Genomic DNA, 17104 nt, shown 5'->3' on the forward strand with positions numbered 1-17104 from the left:
CCCATTTTGGGGAGTTTAGAAGAATCATTTGATCAGGGCTTCTGGGAAACTAGTCACTCCAAATTCATCTCCTTGAATCAGAAGCTGCCTTTTGTGGTGAAAAATATTAAAAATGGAAGCTTATTCTTTAGTTTTAAATATGAAGTGTGTCTTAGGAAATCTACTTTCTAAACTAGGCTGTGATGATCCGATTCACTGCACTACAAAACACAGAAGTTTTCAACTTCTATAGGGATTAGCATAACACAGTAATAATGCTCAGGTGGGGACCATGGCAAATTGGGCAAGTTTATAGAGAAGTTGAATGAAGTCAATATAGTAGCAGTGATAAAGCACTGTGTCCTCAAGAGAGTTGCAAATACTCTTTTATAAATTTGTATTTGTAGAGATCTCTGAAGGGATGCAAATGGATTCTCACATTCCTATTCAAAGAAGGAGAAACTTTAGGTCTTCCAGTAATCTTTATGATGGAGATTCTAGACAGGCCAGAGATGTTGACTTCAGAGTAGGACAGACCTATGGATTCTCTTTTGCCTTGCACCCAGGCCTACTTGAACTCAAGCCATAAATAGCTGTATGTATCTACAAGATCTCAAATCACAACATGCTCTACCTTGACTCTTTAGCATTGTCTTGGGGACATTTTGTTCTTTCAAAGATTTATTTCCTCATCTGAAAAATTGGATTTAAGCCTCAGAGACCAGACAAGGTAAATTTTTATTTTATTTTTTTATTTAATTTTTTATCATACTTTTATTAGTGCTTATAATTATGGAAATAGTGGAGTTTGTTGTTAAATGTTCATATGTGCACATAACATGATTTACTATAATTCATTCCCTTACTAATTTATACCCTTTCCCTCTTGTCTCCCTCTTCTGTTCATCTTCCTCTACTCTTTTTGTCTTCCCTTTGTTTATTTACATGCATTTTTTTCATTGGGCATTATACTTATACATAAAAATAGGATTCATTGTGGTATATTCATACATGCATACAGTGTGATTTTTTCAGTTTTATTTCCTAGTTCTTTCTTTTTCTCTCCCTTCTTCCCTAATCCTAGATATGCTACTTCTTCTCTACTGATGTCTTTTTTATTTTTGTGAGATCCTTCCTCCATTTTTAAAATTCTGTTTTCTCTATAGCATTTGCATATGAAAGAAAGCATTTGATCCTCTACTGAGTCTGGCTTATTTCACCTAGCAGATGTTCTCCATTACATCTACTCACAAACTAGTGACATAATTTCATTGTTTTTTATTGCTGAGTACAACTTCATTATGCATATATGCCACATTTTCTTTATCCATTAATAAACACCTAGGCTGGTTCCATAACTGGGCTATTATGAATTGTGCTGCTGTAAATATTAAAATGCATGTGTTACTATTGTACATTGATTTTGATATCAACTCTTTTTGATAAATACTGAGGACTGAGTAGTGGGGTCATATGGTGGTTCCATTCCTAGGTTTTTTTTTTTTTTTTTTGAAGAATCTCCATACAGCTTTCCAAAGTGGTTATACTGATTTGCAATCCTTCCAACAATGTATAAGCGTTCTCTTTTCCCTACATCCTTGCCAGCATTTATTATTGCTTATATTCTTGATGGTTGTCATTCTAATTGGGGTGATATGAAATCTCAGTGTACTTTTGATTTGCATTTCCCTGAATACTAACGATATTGAACATTTTTTTTTCATATATTTGTGGCCATTTTTATTTTTTATTTATTTAGATTCAGGATCTTGAGAAGTTTCTCTGGCTACAGCTAGAACTCACAATTCTCCTGTTTCAGCTTCCTAAGTAGATAAATTATAGGTGTGCCTGGCTGATAAATGAGGCAAATTTTAAAGGTACCTAGAGTGTCCAGCAAGTTTTTCAATAATGTAATAATTAAATGATGTTTAAAAAGCATTCGCTAAGCAAGTTGATGGCAGGCCAGGCATATTTTATCTCCTTTGGTATTTAAGTTACAGATCATCTATATTAACATTTTCTTTAAATGGCAGCAAAATGTCTTGATCTCAGCCATTCATGTTCCAGGGAAGTTATTTAATCTGAGATGACTGTATAAATTATTTAACATTGCTGTCTTTGGTCATGAGTCTTTTAAAATAATTTTATTCCATCCTAATACAAAGTAGATTTGGAGTTAAGAGCCCTCAGTGGAAGGCTCAATTCCTTGTGACTTTACACTAAATCCCTTAACATTTATGATTCTCAATTTCCTCATTCTCAATGAATAAATTGCCCATGGTACTTGTCCTATCTATTTCACAGCAATGTCGTCAGGAGCAATTGAGATAGAGTGTTTGGAATTACCATGTGAGCTCTGTAAAGCAGAATGTATCTCTCAAGTGACAATCAGCAATGGAGGAAGAGGGTTCATGGGTGTTTGCCTCTAAGGCTCTATTAGGATGCAGAGACATTGGTGAGTAAGATATGATTCTTATTCTAACTATAACTGCCTGTGTCATCTTAGATATGATTTTTCCTTTTTGTTCTTTACATTATTAAAAAATAATCGCACTCCATCTGATGGAAAAAAAAAATGGAAAGAGGAATCAAAGGTGATTTAAATAGATTCTAAGATTTCTCACTGCTCTGCATTCCAGGACTTTGTTACAGTCTAGTTGCAATCCTTTTTTTTTTTTTGCTGGCATTTTAAGGGAAGGGGTCAACATTTGTAAGCCTAATTGAATTAGGTCATTCATAGTGAGATACCTGGCAAAGATACCTGTATTTGAATACACAAATACATCAGTGTATTCTGATAAACCTGCTATTTTTCTGTAAAATTACATCTTTTCTTTCTTCTTTCTTCAAAGGACAAAAACACAGCCTAGTCTCTTTTTGCAAAAAGCTTTTTATCCCACACTTTTCGCTGTTTGGATACCAGGTGCCAAGAAGCAAGTGATCCCACAGGAATTTTGCTTTGGCACTGCTGAGGACAAAGGGGTCATTTAAAAAATGTCACAATCCTGGGCAGGCTCAGCACCTAGTTTGAAGTGTGGAGCCTGATTAATTGGGCTGTCACTCCCAACAGTTCTGAGCTTTGGCCTTTTCATTTGCCAAAAGAAAAAAGAAAGCAACATTCCTCCTCTTAATTTTCACAACCTCAAGCCAACAGAATGTGACAGAAGCTGGGTATTTCTCAACCATGAATTTCTTCTCCCTACAATAGTAACTTCACTGGTTCTTTTCAGTTGTCAAATTGAGGTAACATGCTAAACTAAAATTTGAATGCAAGAGACCATTCTTCTTATTTTATTTTTTAATTAATTAATTGTTTTTTCAGTGCTGTAGATGGAACCAAGTGCTAACTTGTCTAACATATCAGCAAACATGTCTACCACCAAACTTAAATCCCCAGGTCCTATTATTTCTTAATTAATCACTGATGATAGTTTTCATGAAAATGGTAATAATAGCTGACATCTATCATGTGCTTATTACATGCAAGTCTTTGGGTCAAGCTTTTTACACACAACATCTCTCTCAGAAAGTCTGTGAGATCAATATTGTTATTATCCTCTAGATTGATAGATGAAGAACTTGAAGATTAAATTGGGAGATTAAAATACTTGCCCAAGGATGCAGAGGTCTGTTTTGGGGGGTGTGGGGGTGCCAGGGTTTGAATTCAGGGGCACTCCACCACTGAGCCATATCCCCAGCCCTATTTTGTATTTTATTTAGGGATCAGGCTTAGCACCTGGGAGAGTTGCTTAGTACCTGGCTTTTTTGCTGAGGCTGGTTTTGAACTTGCAATACTCCTGCCTCAGCCTCTCAGCTGCTGGGATTACAGGCATGTGTGCCACCACACCCAGCCCAGAGGTCTTGAATGGGTTCTCAAACAACAACTTTTCTGATGGCAAATATCAAGCTTAGGGACATTCTCTGCTACTCACTCCTACACATAGGTCTAAATTTAAAATTTCAACCAAAATATTTTTAAAGTCAAAAGATTTTGAAGCTCTAATCAGAAACTATAAATTACTTGCTGTAAATCTTGAATTGGGCTTCTTATTAGTTAGCATCTTATTAACATCAAAGCAGGGAATAAATGGTAGATTATAGGTTGAATTATATGAAGTTGCTAATTATTGGCCATTATTGATAAAAGAAATGGCAATCTAATGTGGATGTACATTATCAAAGTGCTCTTTGTTAAGCATTATTTAAAACAGGAGACAGGTAAGAAATGTGTGTTTTTAAATGTATGTTTTTAAATTTAAAGCAATAAGAAAGCTGGGGGGTAAAGTTTGGTGGCAGAACTTGTGTTTAGCACATGCATGCTCTTGGGTTTGAGTCTCTGCACCACAAAAAAATAAAAAATAAATAAAGGATATAAGAGATTCTGGATGTATGAAGAAATGGAAAGGACAAACTTTGACAAAAGATATTGATGTACAATACAAATATAAACAAAAACCACTTTGTTAGCCCCCAAAATACATGTTTTCCAGTTTTAAACATCAGTTTATTAAACAGTAAGGTGGATGGGGTGGTGCACATCTGTAATCCCACAACTCAGCCGGCAGAGGCAGGAGGATTAAAAGTTCAAAGTCACTTTTAGCAACTTAGTGAGACTCTCATGGACTTAACAAGTACCTGCCTCAAAATAAAACCACAACCACAACAAAAATAAAAGGATGGTGGATGTAACTCAGTGGTAAAGCATCCCTGGGTTAAATCCCTAGTACCAAAACAAGATAAAACAAACAAACAAAAACCCCACAAAAGCAATTAGTAAAAATTAGGAAAAAAATAATTAATTAAAGGCTGGGGTTTTGTGAAAATTGCATAGAAATATAGATTGTTTAAGCAAGATATTTAGGAATTGTAGAACTGAAACAGAATTATAGTGAAATGATTATAGATTATTGATTTTTAAAAGTATCTGGTCCTGTAAGATTTTCCCACAACACAAAAAGTACTAAGAAACCCAGAGTTTACATAATAATTTTTTGTGACAATATAACACCATTCAAACTCAAGTCTCATTAGAATGGAGTCTACAACATACGATAATAAATGAACAAATATTTATCCATCACCTCTATGTCCCAGTGCTGTGGCAGGTCTCATAAGAGATTGGAGGAAAAAGAATCCAAAGGTTCCTGTTTCCACATTATCAACAAGTTGATTGTTTAACTACCCCCACGTTTGCTTTATATCCTAGCTGGTATCAATATCAAGGGAAAGAGCCAAAATGAATCCTGATGGAGAAGTGGCTACTTGGGCCTTTCCCATTGCTACACATTCCTGTTCTGTCAAATGGTGTCCGCCTTCCTGCATGCCAGGGTCTGCTTACCTAACTGGGATAGAAAGGGCCAGATGGCCAGGTCCTCCCACCTCTTCCCAGGGGATTTTGATTCCAGTTTCACCACCATTCCTGGGAGGGGGCGGTACAGCTCAACCCAAATTAGGCCAAGGCTGGGAGTGACAGGTAAATGAGTGCAGGGCCGCTTGGCTCTGTCTGCCCTTTCAGAAAGTAATCAAGTCAAATTATCTACAAGAAGAAACTAGGCTCATGGCTGGGGCAGGGGGGTATGTGCAAATGAAAAACAGATTCAGTTGGAGGCTGACTTGAGGACGCCCAGGAGCTTTTATTAAAAGAGAGAAAGAGGTAGAAATACAGAGTAAAAATACACATTTTATCTTCATCTCCAAACTGCTCTTGCTTTTAGAAATGTGGCTTCACCCCTTACTTATTTCTTCCCCTCACCGTGCATTTTTGTTTGCGTCCTTCTCTGGATCTTCTTAACTCAAGATGAAAACTTTAACATCAGGTAGAGGAGAATAAATGTATGTGGATTTAGAAAATAATGAGAGAGAACAGAATGGAACTCTGGCATGAATGTGTCTGAGCTGTGGGTGACTGTCATGCAAGAATGATAGGGGGGTGTCCAAAACTGGTTTTGGGGTTAATCGACAGACTGCAGCTTTTGGTCCAAATTGTGGCTCATTCATATGCCTTTTAAGATGAATTTAAATTCTTTGGATCACTGGATTTCCACCAGACAATTTTATTCCTTAGGGAACATTTTTTTTTTTTTTGCAATGTTTTGAAACATTTTTGGTTGGCACAGCATTGAGAAGTGTGATTTGCTACTGGCAAAGTACAGCCAAAGTTGCTCATAAACCTCATCTTACAATTCACAAAATAGCTTCCCACAACATAGAATTGATTCAAACTGCCTACTGTGCCCAGACTGAAAGTCCTGCTTGATTAAGGATAAATAATAAATTGGTAATAAGGAAGTGCAACTTTCCAATTGTTCCTAACCCTTTCCTTAGCTGAAAACTTAGCTTCCACTGTGAACTCACTTAAAATTAGAAGCTGAAGCTTCATTACAACTGGCTTCTAGAATCATGATCTTTCACCTTTGGAAAGAGCAGTAGCAGGGCAGCCATGGGGGAACCCTCTTACTAGGCTATATCCTTGTTCTTCCATCTATCCCTGAGAGTCATAGTGTTTCCTTTTTTATCAAAGCTATCACCAGAAAACATATGCCCTAGCAGGATCCTGGGCACCTAGCACATTGCCTCTCCACACTTTGTGTCCAGGTGAAACAAGGGAGATCTTAAAGGGAAAAGGAACATTCAATATAATACTCTTTATAGTGTAAGTGCATAGAAAGGGAGAAATCCAATTGTTTTACCTGAGACTCCATACTACCTGACAAGTAGGTCTCTCATGTTTAAGGCATTGCAGGATATCGGTGATAGACAACAAATATTCATTTGGAGCAATACTGGATGAATTAGTTCCACAGTGGGAAAGTGGGAGTTAGCTTGGTAACAGTGTCTGCCCCTGGGTGCATGGTTCACTTATCCCCTGACATTCTTGATCCCCTTCATATGTCCCCATTTTGGGGTGGTTATTGGTTCCTTTAAAAAAGTAGTGTTCACTCTGTTTAATTCAATTCTCAGGGTCAATTTCTGCTTTGGTATTCTTGTGAGGGGCTGCCTGCCATTTCTATTTATAACAGAACAAAGAGATTCCGTCAGGCTGATTGTTTCTAAGTTCCAAATGACAGATAGAGGAAACTGTTCAACTCTGGCTTCAGGGGTTTGTTATAAGAAAAAACAGAAATGGCATGAGCCCAAGTTCTAACAGGAAAAATTCCACAGGTATTTTTGGCAACATCAAGAGATGTCTGTGATCAAATTGTCATGGAGCTCTCCTCCACAGAAGCAAAATGGTGGTTCTAGAAAAGGGAGTCCCAATTCTTAGAGCTCTCTTGTCCTCATACTAGGCTGGATGGCACAGAGTATTGTGCCGGACTTCATTAGGGGACAATAGTTGCAAAGAAACGCAGCTTCAATTTAGAAACGGATAGTATTTAAGTACCAATTTTCTATCATCTCCCTTCTGCTCCCCTCCTCAGGTTCTCTCTCTCTCTCTCTCTCTCTCTCTATCTATCTCTATCTCTCTCTCTCTTTCCTTTTATTACAAAAGCCCCTGCTCAAATGAATCTTACTTTGCCTTGGCAAAAATACCACTTCACATTTTCAGAAGGTTTAGATGCCTGTGAAGAGGCTCAGAGGGTGGCTTGAGCCCTGAGAGCCTCAAATAAAATGGTTTTTGGTTGCAGTTAATGTAACACAATCAGAAGAATGTGGATGATATTTCATTTAAAATTCACACCATTTTAAATTAAAGGAAGAAGCACTAGATCAAAGAAATACTAAATTTTGTCCAGTTTCAAGAAACCTTAGGCAAATTGTTCATTTCACTTGGTTTCGGCTTTTAATCTGCAGAGTTAAAGTCTATGCTGGATAATCCTTTATACCTCTTCAGGTTCTGACATTCTGTAGATTTTTTTTTCCACCCAGAATTCTGTCCAGATACACTCTCCAAAAGTCAGTGAGGCAGAGACCTGAGATTAGAATTGTCCAGTGAATAGATGACTTGCACTGGTCCACACTTACCACAAAAATGGGGAAAAATGTGAAAACTAATCAAACTCCCAAACATACAAGCCATCCGTAACTGAAGCACTTGTTTTGTTTTCCTCTTTTAATCAAGAGGCTTGGGTGGGGGAGCAGCGATGATGCAGTGATTCAAAACAGCCTTTGCAAATTCTGATGGAGCTTCAGGAAATTGCATTGTTTTAAAAGGCTGGATTATGCTTAGTTGAATGAAAAGCACAAGGAGTTGAGGAATTTACACCACATACCACCCTGCAGCCTTTTGTTCAGTTAGCCTCTGCTCACTCACTAGGAATGGTGGCCTGAGTGATTGCAAACAGATGTGGGAAGAATAATGGTGTGGTCTGAGTTGAGGGCAGTGAATATGCAAAACCATACTGTTGGGGGCCATTCCTGTGGCCTTAGATGATGATGAAGTTCCACCTTGCTGTGACCACTCCAGTGGGTGGCAGGGAGAGCAGATGATGGTCTGTCCATTTAGCCTTTACCGACACATATGACCTCAAAACAGTAGCTGTAACAAGGGAAATGTTGGTTGTGACTCTCTTAATGAGCTATAATATCAAGGTTTGCTTCATTTGTTCAATAATTATTTACTGAGTATACACATGTGCCAAGTGATATGGTTTCCTACCTTCAAGAAAATTCTAAAGAAGGAATGAAAAAAAAAAAAAAACAGCCCTTAAAGGCAGAAGCTGACAGCATTGTATTAAGTATATGAGAGAACTGTCTTATATAATCCTCCCACCAAACTGCTATTTTCCACAGTTGAATAAACAGAGATATGAAATAATTGGTTCAATTCTATTCAGCTTGTCAATGGATTTCATAATCTTTTGAATCCTTACATTAGAATCTTTTTAGGGTGTCATGCCCTCACTTACAGTAAGAACTCTTCTGGGACTTAGTTTCCTTATCTCTCCAGCAAAGAGGCTGGAGAAAATTATTAATTAGGTGTCTTCCAAATAGAATTCTCTATTTGGTGCTAGCACATTCCAGAGACTTTTCTTCCAAACTTGAACTTCTTAAAATGATTTCTTTTTCTCTTGGATTCTTTGGCTTTTTTTCTTTTCTGGATCTCTATCTTATTTCTCTAAATCCTCTTCTTCAACCTTTTTCATTAATTCATTTTCTTTGGACTTTTGAAATGTTGGGGCTGCCCAAGACTTCATTCTTGAACTGTCACTACCCCCACTACCACTTTGCCATTAGTGAGATTATCACTTTTAATATTTCTTACTCTCTCATGTGCTGATGACCCTAGGTGTACTGAGGCTTGTACCTGCCCCAAGAATATGCCCCAGGTATTGTTTCATAAGCACTCTTTTTGCCTTTAAGGATATGATGCATTGGCATTCAGCATCTATTACAACCATCTTCTGGTAGACTTGTCAATACTTCAGAGGCTGAAGTCGATCTGAAGCATTTTCCTGGGTGAGAATTTTGTTCTATGTTTTAGAAGATATTGCACAATGATTGAAAGGTAAGGGAGGGGCAGGGATAACTTGCAGTTGTTTTGGATGTTACAACTGGTAGGCAAGGTTGTAAAGGTTTTGTTTTTGTTTTATTCCCTGCAGTAACATTGGAGCTTCATGGTGTTGAAAGCACTTCAGGGAGTGGTGACATCCTAAAACTTACATTGCAGATATACCTAGGTGTTCTTTGTAAATTCTTCATTTCATTGAAGTATACCAACAGAATAGCAAGCACCATAATGTATCTATGAGTTGGTAAATTTCAAAAACAGGACCACAGTCTGTAATGGTGTCCATGTTTAAATCAATCAGGAATGTGAAGAAAAAGCCTACAGAATGGGAGACACTCTTTGCTAGCTACTCTTCTGATGGAGGATTATCTAGACTGTATAAAGAACTCAGAAAACTTTACATCAAAAATCAAAAACCTCAATTAATAAATAAGAAAATGAACTATACAGACAATTTTCAAAAGAAGAAATAAAAATGGACAACAAATATATGAAAAAATATTCAACATCACTTGCAATTAGTGAACTGCAAGTCAATACACTGAGATTTCATCTCACACCCATGAGAAGAGCAGTCATCAAGAATACAAATAATAGTACGTGCTGGAGAGGCTGTGGAGGAAAAAGAACACTTACACTGTTGGTGAAATTGGGAATTAGTACAACAACTATAGAAATCAGTATGGAGGATCCTCAAAACTAGGCAGGAATCCACCACATGACCCAGATACGCCACTCCTCAGTATTTTATTCTAAAGAATTAAAGACCTCATACCATGGCAATACAGGCATACTCATGTTTACAGCAGCAGAATTCACAAGAGCCATACTAAGAAACCAATGTAGATGTCCATCAATGGATTAATGGATAAAGAAAATGATGGAGTTTTATTCAGCCACACAGAAAAATGAAATTATGACGTTTGCAGGAAAACAGATGGAACTAGAGACCATCATGCTAAGTGAACGAAGTCAAACTCAGAAAGTTGAGGGAGGTAGGTTTTCTTTCATATGTGGAAGCTGGGGAAGAAAAAAGAAAAGAAAGGTGAGGGCAGAGAGATCAATAGAGGAAAGGATCCAAGGGGTGGAAAATGGGGAGGGAGGGAAGAAGTGTTAGGGAGTGTATTGGTCAAATTATATTGTTATATGGTATGCATGAACAAATATATAAGAACAAATCCCATCATTATATACAACTATAATGCATCAATAAAAATATGAGAAAAAAATCCAAACATATATCCAAATATCCAAACATATGAAGAATTGATATTTGTCCAGTACTGAGCTTTCTGACCCATAAGCACAACAAGTCTTCCATTTATAACCCAGCAATATAATTATATACATATTGTTCTATGTAGTTGATTTTTAAATGTCTCAAAAGGAGAAGAAAAATCTCAATAGGGAATTTAGAAAGTAATTCCACTTACAATAACATCAAAAATAATAAATCAAATAGTGATAAACTTATTGAAAATAGATGATTTGTACCCTGAAAAATATAAATCATTGCTAAAAGAAATTAAAGAAGACATAAATTTGTAGAAAGTCATAAAGTTCATGGATTGGGACAGTTAGTACCTTTGAGTTGTCAGGCAGAATATCTAAGAATACTACCTGTAAATAGGGCAAATTTTAAACAAAAATTGATAAGAATTTTTTATAATGATACCAAAAATAGAGATAACAAAATGATAAATAAGACTTCATCAAAGTTAAAAACATTTGTGCCCTATTTGAATGAAATGTATGATATGTCAATATCATTGTATTGTCTTGAGCAACTAATTAAAAAAATGCAAAACAAAAACAAAAAAAAATATTTGTGCATCTGAGGACACTGCTGACATAGGGAAAAGGCAAGTCACTGAGTGAGGGAAAATATATTCAAGTCATATATTTAATAAGGGGTTAACATCTAAGCTACATAAAGGACAGCTGATACTCAGAACAAAGACAAATTGTCCAATTAGAAAATGAGTCAAGGACTTGAGCAAACATGTCTCTAAATGATATAAATAAATGGCTAAAATCATATGAAAAGATATTAGATATCACTAATAACTGTATTAGGGAAATGCAAATAAAAACTACAATGAGATATAAACTCATATTCATTAGGACAGATAGCATAAAAAAAAGGACAGAAAAATTACATGTGCTGGCAAGTAATTAGAAATGTTGGAACCCTTGTGCATTGAGCAGGTAGAAATGTAAAATGGTACAGCCACTGTGGAAGATAGTATAGCAGTTCTTTAAAACAAACAGTTGAAGCACTTTAAAATTAACCTTATGATCCAGTAATTGTGCACTTAGCTATACATCCTAAAGAGTTGAAGGCAGGGGTTCCAACGGGTCTTTGTACATGGAATATTCACAGTAGAATTATTAATAACCTTTAAAAGATGGAAACAATCTTAATGTCCATCAATGGATGAATCAATAAATGAATTTTCAAATTTATACATATATGTGTGTGTATATATGTACATATATATGTATCCTTTCTTATTCTTACAAAGGAGAACAAATCTGACACACACCATAATATGAATGGAATCTGAACATATGCTAAGTGAATTAAGTCAGACACAAATGGACATATATCATGATTCTGTTTACGTGAGGCATCTGTAGTAATTAAATTAATAGAGAAATAGAATAGTGGTCACCTGAGTCTAGCAGGTAAAGGGGTAATTAGTTGATGTTTAAGGGATACAGAATTTCAGTTGGAATGATGAAAAATTTCTGGAGATGGATAGCAGCAATTGTTGGACAATAATGTAAATGTGCTTAATTCTCCTGAACTCTGAATATGGTTAAGATGACCAACTTTATGTAACAGCTACTTTACCACTATTTTTTTAAAAGAGGAGAAAAGAAGAAAGATGCAATTATTGTTTGTATTTTGTAATTGCTTACATAATTACCTTGTATCTATCTCTCTCTCTCTCTCTCTCTCTCTCTCTCTCTCTCTCTCTCCTCTCTCTCTCTCTCTCTCTCTCTCTCTCTCTCTCTCTCTCTCTCTCTTAATGTGAATTTGAATTTACTCTCTGGTTTAAGCCTGAGAAAACATTTTTGAAAGAATTTTTCAAATTTCTTTCTCCGGGTATGAACTTTCCCAGGTTTAATTTTTCAGAGAATAACATTTTATTTTACCTTCATTTCTGACAGTCCACTGCTTTCTGACTTCAGTTGCTTCCCACAAGAGGTTAATGTTAGTTTAACCATGTTCTCCCTACTACACATGAGTCCTTTTTCTTTGTTGATTTCAAGTCTTTATCTTTCTGTTTTTCTGTAATTTGTGTATGGATTGCTTCACAATCATCTTACTTGTACATTGTAGCCAAAAAAAAAAAAAAAATGTGTAAATCAATCTTTTTTCAAAATCAAATTGGGGATATTCTTTCATTTTATTTTCCAAATATTTTTCCCTAAAGTTTTGTTTGTTTATTTGCATGCTTTTTCTTTTATTATTTTTCAGATTGCATAATACCTAATTAATATGTTAAGCTTTTCTCTCTCCTGGCAGCTTAAGTCTATTATGAGCTCCTCTAATGAAAGTTTTCTTTTTGGCTGCTGTATTTTTCAATACCACTAATGTCTGTATTTTGAAGATATATTTGTTGCTATTGTTTATTTGATGGGGCATTACCAATATAATTTTTTTTTCTCATGGTTCTTTGTATTTGGAAGATCTTTGCAATACTTCTTTGCAGCTAAGTCCACCCACTCAGTCACCTCTAAAGGAGTTTCAATTACTTGATATTCTCTGTGAATTGGTCACAATTTCCTTTTTCTTTGTCTGCATCCTATTTTTTGTTGAAACTGGCTATACTAGATGTTAAATCTTACTAACTCTGAATACTGAATCACTCTCTCCTTCATGAGAGGTTGTTATCTGGTTGTCATCTGTTTGGTAATTTGTTGATTATTTAGAGACTTTAGTGAGCAGTTTGCCTGATTGTCTTTCATGCATATTGTGCAGTCTCTGATATCCTGGGTCGGTCACCTAGTTTTTCTTGGTTTTACCTTGTGAGCTCAATTTTGTCTTCTTGTCTAGAGATATACCTGAGATGACATACGTCATTTATTTATCAAAGATTTTGCTTAAGTTTCCGAAGGAAGTATGGCCTTTCTCTCTTATTGATGTATGTGTATCATTGAAGTTATTGTGGTTTAGAGAGCTTACATTTTCTTGTTTTATTTTTTCACAGGGTATTATGACTTGGAGGTTCCCCCCTCTGATTTATTTCTAAGACACAGCATTAAGCACACACATTGTATTTTAGATCTTCAGAGATGAATTGTAAGTCTTGCTTCCTGTCAGTATTTAGTCAGAGGTTGTATTAAACCATGAACTATGAAGCTGTCACCCTGTCAGTGTGTCTGTGTGCAGTTGGAGGAATGCTCTCAAATATGTCCTGCTCTGAATGCAGCCTAGAGCATGCACTTCGTCTCCATGACCCTAGTGTTGACTGTGATTCCAGGATGGATAGTTCTAGCAGTCTCTAGTAACTTACAGCTGCTCTGCTGTTTTACTTGTGTCAAGGATATGCTACCCTCCTCTTAATTGCTTTCCAGCAAGAGTTCCTTCATTTTTGACAATGCACTTGGGCATGAAATTCTTCACCCGACATTACAAATAAAGTCTACCCCTTCATATAGAGCTGCAGGGCTTTTGATGCTTTGGGGCTGTCTTTGCTTCCTGGGTAGAGCCCCTTTGCACTACGCAGCAGCAATGCTGGAGGAACTGATTTTACCAGAGTGAAGTTCCCTTTTTGTGTGGGCACTGAGGGTGGGTGGCAGCCTCTGATAGTTTCAACCTTTTCTTCTTTGCATGGAACTTTCATCCTACATGTAAGCCACAGTAGAAGCAACCAGGACCTCAGGATTCTCAGCATGAGTTTCTGGAGCAGAACTTACTTATACTGTGAGTGGGAGCTGGGAGGGGGAAGGGAAGTGTCCTCTCAGTCATAACTCTCTGGAGCAGGGATTCTGTAACTTGAGTCTGGAGGAGATGAGAAATGCTGGCAGTCTGTCCCTCCTTGGAGAAATCTGTAGCCTCAAAAGATAATCCAAGTAGAGAGACAGCACCTATCATTTTGCCCTCATTTGCCCAGGGTAGACTGTCCATGGTAAAGCTTCTATAATGCAGGAATTGGGAAAGAGAAGTAAGGGAAGGGATATAGCTCCCATCCCCTAGATTCTCATTGTTTATGTCAATACATAGATTTTCTTAAATGCATATATCATCATTTGGTGTATGTCCTTAGAACAATTTCCAGACATTTTTTAAAAAAATAATTCTTACTTGTTAAATTGTTTTGCTACAGAAAAGGTCTGTTTAGCTCTTTATGCAGCCATTATTGAAATTATACCCATACACTTTCATTTTTTTTTTATTCACCCTTGTGATTTATATGCTGTTGAAAGATATTTTAACTATACTTTTAAAAACTCACAAGACATTACATTATATTTATAATTTTTGTCTTTGTATATATCCCTGCATCTAGCATTTTCTTTGCTATACATACATCCCTTTTTACATCTCAGTCTGTCCGTTTGGGATAATTTTCTCTCCTGCCTAAAGAACCACTTTTAGAATTTTATTTAGTAAGATCTGTTGATGGATGTCAAACTTTCTGAGATCTTACTCACTGTGTTTTACTTGAAACATATTTATACCAGGTCTAGATTATAGGGTGGCAGTTATTTTCTGTTGTCATATTTAAAGTATTCCTATTTGCTGGCTTTCATTGTTGCTGGTAAGGAATTCAATTTCAACTGTCTTCTCTTTGGTCACTTCTACATTTCTTTTTTTCCCTTTTTTGAGAGAGAGAGAGAGAGAGAGAGAGAGAGAGAGAGAGAGAGAGAAAGAGAGAATTTTTTAATATTTATTTTTTAGTTTTAGGTGGACACAACATCTGTATTTTATTTTTATGAGGTGCTGAGGATCGAACCCAGCGCCCCGCAAATGCCAGTCTTGAGCCACATCCCCAGTCCCACTTCTACATTTCTTATTGAATCTGTTGTTTTGTAGATTTACTATAAGCCTACTTTTTTTTCATTTGTTTTGGAAAATCTTCAGCTAATAGCTCTTACATAATTGCCTCTAATGTGTTTGTGTGTGTTCTCTTCTCATTCTTGGTCTTTGGTTAGAATTTCTTATAATCCAGGTCTCTTTCAATAATTTACCTTTAGTCCTGTTTTCATTTGTTCTTGCAGGATTTGTATAATCTTTCTTTTGCAATTTACTTCATTAGTGATATTTCATCTTTAACTCATTCACTGTCTTTTCCATTTCCATAATGAAATTTTCTAAAATTTCAGTAGATTCCTTTCAACTTTTCTTAGTTATTTACATGTCTATTTTTTACCTGACTACAGTTTCAAGTTTGTATTTTTATTTCTTTTCTCTTTTTTTAATTGAGTTTTTAAAAAAATAAATGACAGTGGAATGCATTACAATTCGTATTACACATATACAGCACAAATTTTCAAATCTCTAGTTGTATATAAAGTATGTTGACACAAATTCATCTCTTCATAAATATAGTTTGAGTAGTGATGTCTATCACATTCCACCATCTGCCCTAATCCCCTGCACCCTCCCTTTCCCTTCTACCTCTCCGCCCTATCTAGAATTAATTTATTCTTCCCATGATCCCCCTCCCTATCCCACTATGAGTCAGCCTCCTTATATCAAAGAAAACATTCAGCATTAGTTATTTTTGGGGATTGGCTAACTTCATTTAGCATTATCTTCTCCAACGCCATCCATTTACCTGCAAATGCCATGATTTTATTCTCTTTCATTGCTGAGTAAATTTCTATTGTGTATATATGCCACATTGTTTTAATCCATTTATTCACTGAAGGGCATCCAGGTTGGTTCCACAGTTTAGATATTGTGAATTGTTCTGCTATAAACATTGATGTGGCTATGTCCCTGTAATATGCTGTTTTTAAGTCCTTTGGGTATAGTCTGAATATAGGGATAGTTAGGTCAAATGGTGGTTCCAGTCCCAGATTTCCAAGGAATCCCCATACTGCTTTCCATATAGGCTGCATCAATTTGCAGTCCCACCAGCAAGGTATGAGTGTACCTTTTTCCCCATATCCTCACCAACACTTAATGTTGTTTGTCTTCATAAGAGCTGCCATTCTGACTGGAGTGAGATGGTATCATAGAGTAGTTTTGATTTGCATTTCTCTAATTGCTAGTGATGATGAACATTTTTTCATATATTTATTGAGTGCTTGCATATCCTCTTCTGAGATGTTTCTCTTCAGGTCCTTGGTACATTTATTGATTGGGTTATTTATTTATTTATTTATTTTGGTGCTTACCTTTTTGAGTTCTTTATATACCCTAGAGATTAGTGTGTGAGGGGTAAAAATTTGCTCCCAGGATGTAGGCTCTCTGTTTACCTCACAGATTATTTCTTTTGCTGAGAAGAAACCTTTTAGTTTGAATCCATCCCACTTATTGATTCTTGATTTTAATTCTTTTGCTATAGGAGTCTTATTAAGGAAGTTGGGGCCTAATCCCACATGTTGAAGATTAGGGCCTACTTTTTCTTCTATTAGATGCAGAGTCTTTGGTTTAAATCCTAGGTCCTTAATCCACTTAGTTGAGTTTTGTGCATGGTGAGAGATAAGGGTTTA

Source organism: Callospermophilus lateralis, chromosome 2 (genome assembly GCF_048772815.1).
Source record: "Callospermophilus lateralis isolate mCalLat2 chromosome 2, mCalLat2.hap1, whole genome shotgun sequence".
NCBI classification, from domain to species: Eukaryota; Metazoa; Chordata; class Mammalia; order Rodentia; family Sciuridae; genus Callospermophilus; species Callospermophilus lateralis.